Source organism: Cydia fagiglandana, chromosome 24, assembly GCF_963556715.1.
Source record: "Cydia fagiglandana chromosome 24, ilCydFagi1.1, whole genome shotgun sequence".
In the NCBI taxonomy this organism is placed as follows: Eukaryota; Metazoa; Arthropoda; class Insecta; order Lepidoptera; family Tortricidae; genus Cydia; species Cydia fagiglandana.
The window spans coordinates 979286-995624 of NC_085955.1; the positions used below are offsets into that span (position 1 = coordinate 979286).

Genomic DNA, 16339 nt, shown 5'->3' on the forward strand with positions numbered 1-16339 from the left:
CAGTCTCCCACAAGCCGTCCAGGGTCAGCAGCATCCTGATCTGGTACTTCCATGTCTGGTAGTTTTCCGAGCCACGTAGCTTTTCGATCGAATGGTTGGAGTAGCTGAGAGGTTGGTTTTGATTCACCTCGGCCATGATGAATGCGCTTACCGGCGATCATAGGATGATGACCCACGTGTGGATGGCGTGGTGGCGAACAGTGAATATATATCAATCGTGACTGTGCCCAGAACCTATTACGCGGATACGAGGTTCCGCAGCAGCAGGGCGGTGGAGAAAGAATACTCACTGTTCGCACAATGCACATGAACTTTATTATCTAGTAAATAATATATGTTAATACAATTATGGGAGCTAAAGCTTACGCGTCCGACCATCAACGCAGCCGAAACCAAAGAGAGAGGGAGCAAATAGAGTAGCAACATAGACTAAAGAACATAAGGTGTCATTCACACATGCGTACATTCATTGGTTGGTATTATAAGGGTGTACATACAAGATTCAATTTTCTAACAGTGTTGTGGGCACCCAGACAACAATATAATTATTCAATATACAAATATCTGTCTCATCAAACAAATAAATTCCCTAACCAGGATTTGAACCCAGAACCATCAGCTTCACCGGCAGGGTCACTAGGCTAGGCACCCACTAGGCCAGACTGGTTGTCAAATATAACCAAGATATTCTTTTGAACAAACTGCCATGTCACTGCTGGTTTCAATCTGTGCCCTTCATAATCTACATACTTACTGCTGTCTGTCTCTCATGCAGTCTAAAAAAATTAAGTGTGGGGTACAAACTTTGTGTCGGTCGAAAGTCGAAACCCTCTTGCCTTATCTCCTGATCCACCTTTCAATACTGGTCATCACTCAAGTAATTTTCCAAATTTCTGGGAATAGTTCTAGCTCGAGACAGAGGTTAAATATGTGCCATAGCGGCTCCGCCAGCACCATGCTGTACAGTCCATACGCACGAGGGAATACCATGCGGACACGAAGATTTTTTTAGCTTAAGTTGTTGAATTGCGGCACTTACCGCCAACTTTGGCTTCTCCATTAATTAATATTTTTTCAGTACCTCGTACCTCTACTGAGTCTACTGTTTCTTTTATTAGAATTCATTTTATTGTATTTGTAAACCAACAAGTGTCAATACAATACTGTCAATGTCACTGAAAGATGGCACTAGAAAAAACCGATTATTTTTAAATTGTCAAGAGCTAATGTCAGAACGTCCCTACTAATTTTGACAGCTCCCTTAAAAAAAAGAATCTCTCTGGTTTTTGGCTTCCTATTATTGGGTCGTACATTATTGGGTCGGGCTTTCTCGACCTGTACCAATAATGCGCAGCCCAATAATTGAAAGCCAAGGGACTCAAATTATTGGACGCGAATTATGGGGTCGTACATTATTGCCCTGTGAAAAGAGTGGCTTCGTATTATCGCCCCGGACCAATATTGCGCGGCCCGAGAATGCTCAACCCAGGAATGTACAGCCCAATAATACGCGTCCACCATGGACGCCTATTATTGGGCTGTACATTCTTGGGTTGAGCATTATTTGGTTGTACATTAGTGGCTCCCGTGGAAAAGTAGGATATACGATTCAAAACTTGTCAAAAATCGATGAAAACCTTTTTATTTTTGACATCTGTGAGACATCATCTCAACGTAAGTGTTACTCTGAAACCACGTCGGTAGTTAGAAAACGTTATTTAGATATTAAGTAGATAGATTTATGAATAAAATTTGAACTGAATGTTTTCTTTTTTTTAAAGCCCTCTAAGACCTCCATGGACTCATTTACTTATGACTTTTTTCAGTTAGCATTATTAAGTTAAGTTCAAGCTGCGAAGAAACCATATTTTCAATAAAGAAATTATTATTCTTTATAAATGTGGTCGGACTGCAAAAACTGCCCGGCTAAGGTGAGGCCGACTAAGCCATAAGTCAACAGGCTTATTAAGCTATTATAATCCGTTTGTTTCATTCTATTTTTCGATGAGGTAAATTGTAGCTCTTACGTGGTACCACAAAATTGGTCGGACACATTAACCTGCCAACACAGGATTTGGCCGACCACTTTTTTTTTTACTGTCCTAAAAGGCAGCTATCGTACTATACAAGTCTGCAGCGGATTTGATAGCCCACGCAGTGAAAGTGTTATTTTAAACGTCAAACTTCTATGAAATTATGACGTTTAAATGACACTTGCACTGCGTGGGCTATCAAATCCGCTGCAGACTTTTTTTGGTCCGACTCTATGAATTTTACACGCTTTGGAATGAAAATTGTCGAGTTACGAATTTTTTTCAAAAAAATGTATGGTGCAGAAACAAGAAATTCAAGAAACGCAAAACAAACCGTAATATTCTCGCAGATGGTTATACTACGAATTATTTGTGATTTTTTGGCATATTACATATATCCGTCACGGGTGCAGCTTTTTAAAAAAAAACATTAATTGTTTCTATGGAAAAAGCACGAAAACCAAAGTCAACTGTTGTGAGATATTTTGATTTTTTGTACCGGCTAAATACACTTTGTTTGAAAAAAAATCATAACTAGTATTTTCGACTCAAATCGTCTGAAACTTACAACTTAGCATAAACATACTGGGCAAGACCCATTTCAGTCAAAAAAAATCTTAATATATATTATGTTGACTTTGGTTTTTGTGTTTTTCCCATAGAAACAATTAATGATTTTAAAAAAAGCCGCACCCGTGACGGATATAATAATATGTAGTATGCCAAAAAATCACAAACAATTCGTAGTATAACCACCTGCGAAGATATTACGGTTTGTTTTGTTTCTTGACTAAGTAATAATGATTTTTTGTTCCTGCTCCATACATTTTTTTGAAGTGAAAACTTCTTTAGCGGCGCTGAGCACTTTTTGAGGTGGGGAAAAAATGATAAACTCGATACAGCGTAACACATAACGCGTAACGACGACGACGACGGCTGACGTCATGTGTCACGCACAATGTTATTCACCAAAGAACTTTAGTCATAACCAGGTCATAACGTATCATAATCAGGTGAATTATTTAAAACTGGAACTTTTATATTATTTAAGCAATAAAGCTCAATGTTCTAATCTTGTACGGGCTGAAATACGAGAATCTCAGTTACATTCTAACTTTAGGTATTCAAATATAATTCAATAAAGCTGCATCTTGATAAAATCGCTAATAAAAGTGAAAACTCAGAATATCATGACCAAATATATTTAGATGCGAGGTCTGCAAGGTAACTTTACAATTTCTATTCGAATTTTAAACAATTAACGCTACAAATTTAAGCTCACTAGCCAGCAATTTCGGAACTAAAGTTTTTCAATAGTAAGGAGGATGGGTCAATTATACATAGGTAGTGCTGCAGACATTTTGGACTAGTCATTGAGTTTTCACTTCTGTCGGCACTCCAGGGGGCCTATTTTTGAAATTCGATCGTTCGATCGTTCGGAAATCTGTGGAAAACGGCGAAATGCTAATTTTTGAAATACTAGCGATAGAAATTGGGAATCGAGTGGTATTGACCACTCGTTTTCAATTCTATTAGTAGAATTTAAATGCCTAGTAGTAGAGATATTATTGAACGAAATTTAATACACGAAATCGAGTAGTCGAATTTAAAAAATCGGCCCCCAGGAGTGCACCCCGATTTTTTTTTTAATTCGTAACTCTCATTCCACAACTTTCATACCTAATCGTCTAAAATTCATAGGTTACTATAACAATGCCTAGCAAAACCGATTTCAATCAAGAAAACATAAAAATAACTTCGGTTTCTATGTCAATGACAGCCTAATTTCAGCCCACAGTGCCCACAGTGTGGCGTCAGTCCTCACAAATTGGTATTCAACCGTCCGCACCTCATTTTATCGGTAATATCGGTCAATATCGGCGGTTGAATTCGGCGAACCAAGTTGGTGTTTGCATCCGCACCTCCTGATTCGATTGGGCAATTTAATCAGATTGGCGAAAAATTTACTAGTCAGGATCTGGTCAGGATACGCCTTTAGCCCCCATTCCCACGGGCGCTTTTACAACGCGCGTTAAAAAGACACCAATAGATACATGTGTATTTATTCACACGACAGCGGTGGCGCTAAATAAATGACCGTAGTTATGCAGAAAACGACCAACTCAATTTTTTTATCAATGCAGAAAGAGACCAAAGCTACTGAGTTAGGGTGTAAGTCACTTTGACAAATATAAAAAGTTGGTCGCTTTCTACAGAACTACGGTCTTTTATCACGCGTTGTTAGATTTTCGACTTACCTAAGCCTTGGTCATTAAATCGAATTTAGAGTGCGGACAGATTCAAGCGCTTTTTAACGCGCGTTGAAAAAGCTCTCGTGCGAATGGGGGCTTAGAGTCCGTCGTTGCGACCGGCTGTAACGACCGATTTGTAAAAATGCATCGTTAAGTCCGCTCCACACTCGTGCGCGAATCGCGGCGCGAAGCCGAGTCTGGAGTCGATTTCGCATATCAGCAAACTAGACTCCACACTCGCGTTCGCGGCTTCGCCCGCGATTCACGCGCATAGTCTGGAGGGCGCTTTACATTAGGTCCGTGTTCTATGTATAAGCCCCTTTAGCAATCACCGCTACCTGATTGGCTACTAGGCTAATCAAATTCAAATTTTTCAGTTATGACATTTATAATGGGACCAACTTCGTAATCACTTAAGCTTTTTTGGCCGTTTCATACATTTTGATCGAGTGGATGTCGACGTTTTCTATGGGAAGGCCAATATTTTTTTTGGGATTTCGGGGTTGGTCCGATAGAAAAAGTTGTTCAGTATGACCCAGTATGACGGGCGTAAGCCATAATGCTATGTTGGGGGCTGCAATAGTGTCCTGGCTGCTCCTTCGTCGGATGCTATTGCAGCTTGTACGAAAGGCTTTAGTATATAGAATAAGTTAGTTGTAAGAATGTATAAATTTGTAGTTTTTTATGGAGCGACATGTTCACCTCAGTGACAAGCTCTAAAAATAAATAGAAAAAAAAAGTATGACGGGCGGCTATACTAATCTGTAGACACATATTATTAATCTGTGAGCTAGTTCAGCTAATATTTCACGTGCATCTGTTATTTGTGCACGCTTTTTGGAAATAATTATATCTCTGGCGTCAACAATCGGAATCTTTTTTTTGAGTTGAGGGATTGCGATGTTGAGGCTTGATTTTTGATCTGAAAGAAATTCAATCAAGATTAATTTTATCATGAGCAATCCAAGCTATAGTCCGTTTTTTTAGCATTAGAAAGAACTTCGCAGAAGTAAGCTTCTGGTTCCAAATCCGGCACTTTCAGCGGTAATAATTTGAAGTAAATTATATGTATTGACCATGCTACATTAGATAATTCAATAATTATTAACAATTAAAGAGCCCGATAAAGACTGCACGCTTGCTTCTGTGGAGTTCTTTCTAATGCTAAAAAAAACGAACTATATTCAATAGCAATACACAACAGTATAAGCAAGTTACCTTTTATTTTAATTCCGTCGTATTTGTATGATATCCTTTAAACTCTTGTCAATTAAAGGCATATCCAGATTAGTCAATTTTTCGCCAATCTGATTCAATTGCCCGATCGAATCAGGAGGTGCGGACGCAAATACCAATTTGGCTCACCGAATTCAACCACCGATAATGACCGATAATGACCGATATTACCGATAAAATGAGGTGCGGACGCAAGAATACCAATTTGTGAGGTTAGTATTTTCGTTCTGGGGCATTTATTCAATTTCATCATCATCATCGTCATCTCAGCCATAAGACGTCCACTGCTGAACATAGGCCTCCCCCTTTTTTGGGGGGTGAATGCCATAATCGCCACGCTTGGCAGGCGGGTTGGCGATCGCAGTCGAGTACACCGAATTTGAGGGACGCTGCTGCCTGTCCACCGGTGGTCTTGGACGTGGTTTAAGGACATACCCGTTTATTCAATTAAGAGGGCTCTAATATCACCATAAATCTAAAATTGGAGATTGACGCCAATTTCATTACTGATCAAATCGACCGATTCGATCAGTCCCGAAGGAATAAGGAAGTCTTCGTTAAATAATACAAAAAGAGAGTGTGTAACTCAGAAACTTAGGTCAGATCCAACGGTCTACTTCTGTTAAAAACTATTAATAAGAATTCTCTGTAAAGGCTTCGTCACACAGGCGCGTTTTCCGGGCGGCGCGTGAGCGGGACGCGCCGCGTAACTAAAGCCCCTCATTCACACTCCTACCTTGTCGTCCGCCTCGCAGGACTACGGTGTAAGATATAGCTCACACACCATCCTACTTTGTAGTCCGCCTCACAGGACTACGGAGCAAGAAATAGCTTACACACGGTACTAAGGGCCTACCGCGAACCACGTTGGACGTGCTAGGCAGCACCCCTGCCCTGTCACACTTACGTACGAATTTACACGCGCGACGGAGGGGCAACACGTCGAACGTGGTTCGCGGTAGGCCCTCTGTTTTGCCGTCCATCACCAGTACTATGGCATCCTACTTGAGTTTGTAGGACGGCTCGTAGTCCGCAACCCCCATACACGATCCTACCCAACGAGGCGGATTACGAGGCGAACTACAAGGTAGAGTGTGAATGGGGGGCTTAACAGACTATCGCACCGCACCGTGACCTTGGAGTGTCGCACCCATAAGTGAGAGCGAGAAACGTATATCTCTTTTCTTTGTTAGTAGAAAAAGGCGGCAAATTGGAAAAATGTAGGCGCGAAGGGATATCGTCCCATAGAAAATTTTAATTTCACGCCTTTTTTTACTGACAAGATTTGCTTGACCACCTATAGCTACTTTACATATAAAACGCTCACGCCCCGCTCGCGCGCCACCCGTAAAACGCGCCTGTGTGACGAAGACTTAATTATAGTTCGTCAAACATATGTATCTCTGGTCAAACCAATTTGACAGTCAGTAAGCCCCCATTCGCACGACAGCTTTTTCAACGCGCGTTAAAAAAGCGCTTGAATCTGGTCGCACTCTAAATTCGACTTAACGACCAAAGCTTAAAGTCTAAAATCCAACAACACTGAATAAAAGCGTCACCGTTGTCGTGTGAATACATAAATGGTTATCCATTTGTGTCATTCAAACGCTTTTTTTAACGCGCGTTGAAAAAGCTGTCGTGCGAACGGGGCCTAAGAACCAGGAAAACTATACTCATTTAAAGTAGCTAACACACTATCGCACCGCACCGCGACCCTGGTGCGTCGCACTCATGAATGAGAGCGAGAAACAGATATCTTTTTCTCGCCCTCACTTACCGGTGCGAAGGGTCGCGGTGCGTGCAAATTGCAGGCACCTTTCTCTGTCATTCTATTCTAATTATAGCTGGTTTTGCAAATCTTATCAATAAAAAAAGGCGCGAAATTCAAATTTTCTATGGGAAGAGATCCCTACGCGCCTAAATTTTTCAAATTTGCCGCCTTTTTCTACTGACCAGATCTGCTTGACCAAGTATACATTTCATGGATCGAACAATTGTTTCCGTCTGGAAAGCCCCCTCCACACTCGTGCGCGAATTGCGGCGCGAAGCCACGAACGCAAGTGTGGCGTCGATGTTCGCAGACAGCGAAATCGACTCCACACTCGCGTTCGCGGCTTCGCCCGCGATTCACGCGCATAGTCTGGAGCGGGCTGAAGAAAAATATATCTCTTTCTCGCTCTTACTTATGGGCGCGACGCACCAAGATCGCGGTGCGGTGCGATAATATGTTAGCTACTTAACCTTACCATTATCTGCTTATTTTTTGCGCATGGCAACATTACTGAATCGTAAACTTAAAAATCGTCGCCCCATCCCTAGAATATCACTCTATGTGTCAAATATTTATAGTCTGTGGTGTGGAGCGAAAAGTGGACGCCAATTATTGGGCTGTACATTCTTGGGTTGAGCAATCCCGGGTCGAACATTATCGGTACGGGCCAATAATATGCGACCAATATTCGGCGTCCACTAAATGGATTCGTATTATTGGGTCGTGTATTATTGGGTTGAGCGTTATCAGGGTGTACAAGCTCGGTCCGTGCCAATAATACGAAGCCACTCTTTGAACAGGGCAGTAGTGTACAACCCAATAATACGCATCCAAAAAAGTGGACGCCTATTATTGGGCTGTACATTATTTGGTCGTGTATTAACCGGACTCTTTTCCACTACAGATAGAATGAGGAGGCATAACTGACATTTTATCACGCCAGGTGGCGCCTCCATAGTGGAGTTGCTGTCACTGTCAAATCACATACATTGTTTCCAATAAATTGTAAACATTCTCCTTTTTTAACCGACTTCCAAATCCCAAAGGAAGAGGTTATCAATGCGGTTGTATGTTTTTTTTTCTCCACAATACTGCAATAGTGTGCGACAAATTGTGGAAATATACCTATAGGATCTCCCTTTTTTCCCAAGGACCCGATATGCATAAATCGGTGAGAAAAAGCTTTGAGTACCAAAAACTAAGGCAAATGACAAAGACCGTTTGTATAGGCTGCAATTTAAGGAAGATAAATATTTTGGAAAGAGTAAATACACAGGTAAGCTAAGTTTTAACGAAGTAGTACATAATTTAGGGCATAATGGCTTGGCTACACATGCTGTATTCCATACGCATCATGACTTTGTGTACCTATCTGATGGGCGGGCGTATATGAAACGCCTTCTTGTACATGCAGGTGATCTAGGTATACACCAAAGCTTAGTTTTCAATCGAACACTTGTAATATAACAGGAAAAACTGCACGTGAGCCTTCCAAAATTTTAATAAATGGTAAAATACACAAGATAACCTCACATATATTAAGTGATTATCTTTGTATCAAATCAGCCTTTTTTCCATCAACTGTAGCATTTCTCCTTCGAAGCTCGGTTAGTAGAAAAAAAATTCCCACCTTTTACCAGTGGTAACTACTGGGAATAAAAATTCCCAGTAGGTACCACCAAACCGAGTTGGTGGTAACTACTAGGATTTTTTTTTCTCAGTAGTTACCAGTGGTAAAAGGTGGGAACTAGTGGAAATAACCCTTTTATTGTTAATAATTACTGTTAATCATAATCATCTTGTTATTTCTTCGACTCGCAAAGGCGTTATGTGCCCTTCAAACCATTTTATCTTATACATTTCATCTCTTAATGTCCAGTCACAATGTGTGGCATCAAATTTGATGCAAGTGGATTCTGCCGCACACCGCCACATTGAATTTGTGAAAGCCATCCGTAACAAGCCATACGTCAACAGGTTTATTTTAGCTATTATAATCCGTTTGTTTCATTCTATTTTTCGATGAGGTAAATTGTAGCTCTCACGTGGTACCACAAAATTGGTCGGACACAGGAACCTGCCAACACAGGATTTGGCCGACCACTTTTTTTTTACTGTCCTCAAAGGCAGCTATCGTACCATACAAGTTTCATACGATTTTTCGATAAAAAATTTTTGATGATTTTTTAATAAATTTGGTCGGACTGCAAAAACTGCCAGGTTAAGGTGAGGCCGACCAAGACATACGTCAACAGGCTTATTTTAGCTATTATAATCCGTTTGTTTCATTCTATTTTTCGATGAGGTAAATTGTAGCTCTCACGTGACCCAATAAATCTGGTCGGACTGCAAAAACTGCCAGGCTAAGGTGAGGCCGACCACTTTTTTTTACTGTCCTCAAGGTCAGGTATCCTACCATACAAGTTTCATTCTATTTTTCGATGAGGTTTTTTTTGATGAATTTTTGTCCAACGTTTTTGCCATTTGTACAAAATCTGCCAGGTTAAGCCTAGGCCGACCAAGTGCGTTGGAAGCTACTAAATGTCAGGTACCTCTACAGGGTAGGTATATTCTATTTTTTGATGAGGTTTGTTTCATGCAGCCGGCCACCTGACTATTATTAAACGTCAAAACTTCTATGAAATTATGACGTATAAATAACATTTGCACTAGTTGCACTGCACTGCTTATAATGCTATCAAAATCATTGCAGAATTTTCTTGGTCTAACTCTATTCATTCACCAGTCAAGCTAACATGTAGATACAGGGTCAACCAAAACAGCCAAAAACGCGAGCGCAGCGAGCCCCAAATTTTTTGTTGACAATATCGCAAGGCTGGGTATCGATCTTCACCTGGGCCTAAAAGTCTGAAGTGCCCCCGTGAGGGGAACTTTCATGTGGAGTCAAAGCCGTGCTTCAGGCTTCAGGATAAGTAGTTGAGCACAGACTCCAACCTTCGGTCGGACACTAGTTTTGTGTGAGGAGAGAGATTAAACAACGATGCTGGCGGAACCGACGCTTCTATGACGTTACAAATACAAACCCGTAACGGTTCTTGCGGCCCTCAATTTACCGGATTTTTCTTTGATTTACCGGTATTATTGATTGACATTTCGGGCTTTTACCGATCAGCATCGGTAAAACTTGGGGTTTTCCGGTAAATCCTAGGTTTTACCGTACTTCGGGCTTATGTACAATTAAACGACGCATTAACACGGCAGGTGCACTTCGCCCCCCTCATCTTGGCAATGGCCGCGTAAAGCATCATCATCAGGCCTTTTATATATTTACAGATGATTAAAATAATTAAGCAGCATCTGTGATCTAGCGACAGGACCGCTCGTGGCTATATATATATATGACACAATTTTTGAACGGCATAATCGTCCACATTTCTGTCAAGTAATACGAGGGTCCGCACCAGGGATGTTGCGAATATTCGCATCCGCATCCGCGGAACATCCGCATTATTTTCAACATCCGCATTCGCATAAAATCGATGCGGAGCATCCGCATGATGCGGATGTCGACCAATAGTAGGTACCTAACAGGAACGTCCCTAATAGCATTTTCTTGTAGGGATTTTGTTGGGCCTTTGTTTACGTATTAGTTGGGCAACCGTTATATTTGGCCGTACGATTTGCTGGAGGGCCCTCGACAAAGGCCCTCCCGAAGATTCCCAACAGAGGGCCATAAGAGTAATTTTTTCGTTGGGCCTATTTAAATAAATCATACAATTATTCAACGGTGGTGGTTTTGGTTGGGCCGTGGTTGGGCCAATACACATTTGTTTGATGGTTGGTTAATTGTTATATTTGGCCGTACGATTTGCTGGAGGGCCCTCGACAAAGGCCCTCCCGAAGATTCCCAACAGAGGGCCATTAGAGTAATTTTTTTCGTTGGGCCTATTTAAATAAATCATACAATTATTCAACGGTGGTGGTTTTGGTTGGGCCGTGGTTGGGCCTATACACATTTGTTTGATGGTTGGTTAATTGTTACATTTGGCCGTATGGCTTGCTGTAGGGCCAACTGCAAAAAATTAAAAAAGGGCAATTTTTTCGTTGTGCTTGTTTGCAAATTCAACAATTACCCAACGGCAAGTCAGGTAGGTCGGTAGGTAGTCGTGCACCAGGTTGAAGGCCCAACACAGCTTGTCCCACAAAGGGCCAACATTGTAACTTTAACGTTGGGCCTTGTGGAGGATTCTTACAATTGAGAAAATGTTGGTAAAATACAAATTTTTAAATTTATGTATAAATTTTATAGTTGTAGCTATTAGATTTATAAGTTACTTGTAAAAAATATTATGATTATATCCGGAATAATCGAGAAAATAACTATAACTTCGATGTTTGGAGACAGTAACGCCATCTAGTGACGCCACAAGCAAACTCAACTGGTAGCTATTTTGATGACGTCACGCAGCCCCTGGCCTCTGTTAAAATGCTCGTGTGATATTTATTTATTTGTTTATGGTGTTACACTCTGTCAAGCCATTTCCGTCATTAGAAAAGAGCGACAAATTTAAAAAATGTAGGCGTGAAGGGTTGTCGTCCCATAGAAAATTTGAATTTCGCGACCTTTTCTAGTGACAAACTTGCTTGACCGGCTATAGTTATAAATGCGACATTTGGCCTCACTGGGCCATCGAATGATATCGTTGGTTAGCCAACGTTACTAAAATACACAAAGGCCCATTGTTGGGCTTCAGTGCCACTGCCAATGTTGGTAAATGCGATATATGTCATCATTGGGCCAAAGAATATTATCGTTGTTTAGCCACCGATACCAAAATACACACAGGCCCATTGTTGGGCATCAGTACCACAGCCAATGTTGGTAAATGCGATATTTGTGCTCACTGGGCCAACGAATGTTATCGTTGTTTAGCCACCGGTACCAAAATACACAAAGGCCCATTGTTAGGCGTCAGTGCCACAGCCAATGTTGGTAAATGCGATATTTGTCATCATTGGGCCATCGGATGATATCGTTAACTAGCCAACGTTATCAAAATACACAAAGGCCCATTGTTGGGCATCCGTGCCACAGCCAATGTTGGTAAATGCGATATTTGTGCTCACTGGGCCAACGAATGTTATCGTTGTTTAGCCACCGGTACCAAAATACACAAAGGCCCATTGTTAGGCGTCAGTGCCACAGCCAATGTTGGTAAATGCGATATTTGTCATCATTGGGCCATCGGATGATATCGTTAACTAGCCAACGTTACCAAAATACACAAAGGCCCATTGTTGGGCATCCGTGCCACAGCCAATGTTGGTAAATGCGGTATTCGTCACCATTGGGCCAACGAATGTTATCGTTGTTTAGCGAACGGTAGCAAAATACACAAAGGCCCTTTGTTGGGCATCAATGCTACAGCCAATGTTGGTAAATGCGATATTTGTCGTCATTGGGCCATCGTATGATATTGTTGATTAGCCAACGTTACCAAAATAAACAAAGGCCCATTGTTGGGCATCAGTGCCACAGCCAATGTTGGTAAATGCGATATTTGTCATCGTTGGGCCATCGGATGATATCGTTGATTAGCCAACGTTACCAAAACACACAAAGGCCCATTTTTGGGCATCAATGCTACAGCCAATGTTGGTAAATGCGATATTTGTCGTCATTGGGCCATCGGATGATGTCGTTGATTAGCCAACGTAACCAAAATAAACAAAGGCCCGTTGTTGGGCATCAATGCTACAGCCAATGTTGGTAAATGCGATATTTGTCGTCATTGGGCCATCGGATGATATCGTTGATTAGCCAACGTTACCAAAATAAACAAAGGCCCATTGTTGGGCATCAGTGCCACAGCCAATGTTGGTAAATGCGGTATTCGTCACCATTGGGCCAACGAATGTTATCGTTGTTTAGCGAACGGTAGCAAAATACACAAAGGCCCATTGTTGGGCATCACTGCCACTGCCAATGTTGGTAAATGCGATATATGTCATCATTGGGCCAACGAATATTATCGTTGTTTAGCCAACGTTACCAAAATACACAAAGGCCCATTGCTGGGCATCTGTGCCACAGCGAATGTTGGTAAATGCGATGGTGGGCCAATACAAAATTAATGTTGGCTACGGAACGAACCTCATCCCAACGTTTTCCCTACCGTTGGCACCGTGGGCCCCAACGAAAATGCTACTAGGGGTATTAGAGACGGCACCGCTGGCGTAAGTGTAAAGGCTCCAGTACACAGTGGTCAAGGATGGTCCATGCCAAGCCATGCTTTGCAATGCGCAACAGTAGGCCTATATCACGTAGGTGTTCACACAATGGTGCATCAAAAAAAAAAAATTGCAGGCTCTGATTCATATAAATCTATAATAAACTGATAAGTCTCTTCATTGCTCCACAATGATGACATTTTGTGCTATTAACATTGAATCAAGCGGTCAAAAATTCAAGAAACTAAACAAACAATGGCGACTGTGTGAACACCACAGGCCACGGTACGCCACGATTCCTTTGAAGTGTGCCAAAAAACCGACAACTCCCCGATTGCTCACCACGGCTGATACAACTGACGGCAGTCGTCCGCCATTGCATACCATAGCATAGCCCCCTGTACACAATGGCCAGGGTGTGGCATGGCCCATCCTTCACTGTGTACTGGGGCCTTTAGGTAATTTCGTCATTATATATAACGAAATCGTCTAGATCCCGAAAAACCGGCCAAGTTATTGTTTATTAAATAAAACACACCTATGTGACGTCCCACAGGTAAAGGTACCTTATGGCGGTTGGCGCTTACGCTATTATTAACGCCGCTCCAATATTATTGCGGCGCCATGCGACGTAAGCGCCAGCCGCCATAAGGTACCTTTTGCCGTGGAACGTCACCTATATTCTTGTTCAAATACTAAACGGTTCGTTTTTTTTTAAATAAAAAATACTAAATATGTAACATTTGACGTTTTTTGAGTACCAAATCTTGACATCCGCATCCGCATCCGCGGATGTGAGGCTTTAAATATCCGCATCCGCGGATGTCATAAAAAATCTGCATCCGCAACATACCTGGTTCGCATTAAGGCGACCCTCATCGCACATATATGTCTTATTGCTCGTTTTCGGGCCAAGTCTTGAAACCAGGACCTAACATTGGTTACGCGACCTCTTAAAAGGTGTTCTTCCACTCAACGCGGTGTGTTGCTAGGTCTTTCCATGAGTTGCAGTGCTTTATTGTTAAACGCAATCATATTACGCTTTACGCAGTCTTTAAAGCGGAGTAATGACGTCTTACGTTGCACTTGCCTAATAGCACTGTCCATTCGTTAAACATGCCCTAGCCGCCGCAAACGTCTCTGTTTGAGTAGCGCGGTCTCAGATTATAAGCGCGGTGATACTAGGAAGCTTAGCAAACTCCAGCGCACTTTCGTTGGTAACCAGTAACCCTGTCTTTCCATGTTATGTTTAGTATACCATACCTACCTACTCCGAAGGCAGCGCACGTGGAAGGTGTTAATTAAGTCTTCGTTCCTGATTAGCTTACGACGTCCAGGTTTCGGCCCCCTACAAGAGTATTCTCTAAAGACACAAGTTTGGTAGACAGTTATTATGGTCTTTGTCGTAAGGTGTTTGTTATTCCATACGAGTACTCTTGCATATAGCCCTTCGGTTTGCATTATAAGAATTCAGCTGTGACCCAGTTACACCTATACAAACTCTTTAGATAGAAATAGGTTTTTTTACCTTTTATTTTAGCATAGGTTTTTTTTAACGTAGTAGTTCCCTACGGTAAGTACCCTAAAAAGGGCAGCAAAATTAAGCCTACCAAAAATAAACGCAGTATTAAACACATTGGCTGCCCACCATCCTTCACCTAAAGTGTATCTCCCACGCCCCTTACAAATTTAGTGATCCCAGCATCTGACTATACATTTATTACTGAGGTCAATAAAGAGGTAACGAGCTTTCGATTCTACTGGTGATGCTCATGGGCACACAGAGAAGATTACGTGATCCCAACGGTGATGTTCAATGTTCATGGCAGCCAACGTGTTAAAAGATTAGCCTGCCAGGCTTTCCAGTTATATTAGGCTATATTGGTGTGCATATAAGTGAAACAACGACATATGTGCAACGTCTTGTAATATATTGATAATGATAGTAAATATATTTATGGAAGCATAGATTAAGTACATTTAATGTAGGCAATGACTAATGACATTCATTTATACAAATTAATAATAAAAATATCATTTAAAGTATATAATTATGGTCCTATTTTCCCGCACTAGTGCGTAAAATAGCACTTTTCGTGCGTATGTCAAAAGCTTAAAGGGCCATGTACTGTAAAACGTTGTACGATACACGTGCGAATAGGTAATTTGCAAATCGTGTGGATTTAAAACACTCCCTTCGGTCGTGTTTTAATTTATCGCCACTCGTTCGAATTTCCTCTTTTCCGCACTTGTATCGTAAATAACTATTCGCCGCCCTAGGCCCCAGGCCCTGTATAGCCGCCTCTTTCAATAGCACTTGAAAGAGGGTTCTATGAGGTTCATGTTGTTCTAACTAAACAGTGATAGTGATACGTTTCAGCATTAGAACATTATATTTTTCACCACACCTACTCGGAAAGGCTTTCTTAGCACTTCAAAAACTGATAGCAAAGTTGCATTTTATTCACATTTGCGCGGGGGGCGGGGGCCCGACGACAGGGCTGTTGACATGAATCGCGAATATATAACATGTTATATGTTTACCATACCATAATATTAGAATGCTGCAAGTGTATATTTGCAAGTGTAAATATGCTTAACAAATTATTTAAAAATATTAATCAATAATTATCATGATAGTATTAAGGTTCAAATCTATGTAACGGCTCATACGAGTTAACATGTTTTGGTAATGTATTTAGGACGATCGACCACCTCGATGTAGACGAGTTGAATCTTAATACTATCACGATACGGGATACGGATTTAAAGGACATTGTTGCTTTAGCACGTGGCTAGGTATAATAGAGGTAGGTACGGGAGCTAAACCGCCCGTAGGTATAAAAGAAATAATG

General features: G+C 41.4%; 1 protein-coding gene across 1 annotated transcript in view; it reads right to left on the reverse strand.

The window, feature by feature from the left end:
- The window catches only part of LOC134676248 (DNA-dependent protein kinase catalytic subunit-like), a 92619-nt gene that overhangs the window by 43691 nt on the left and 32589 nt on the right, over positions 1 to 16339 (reverse strand). The gene's annotated exons all lie outside the window — the stretch shown is intronic.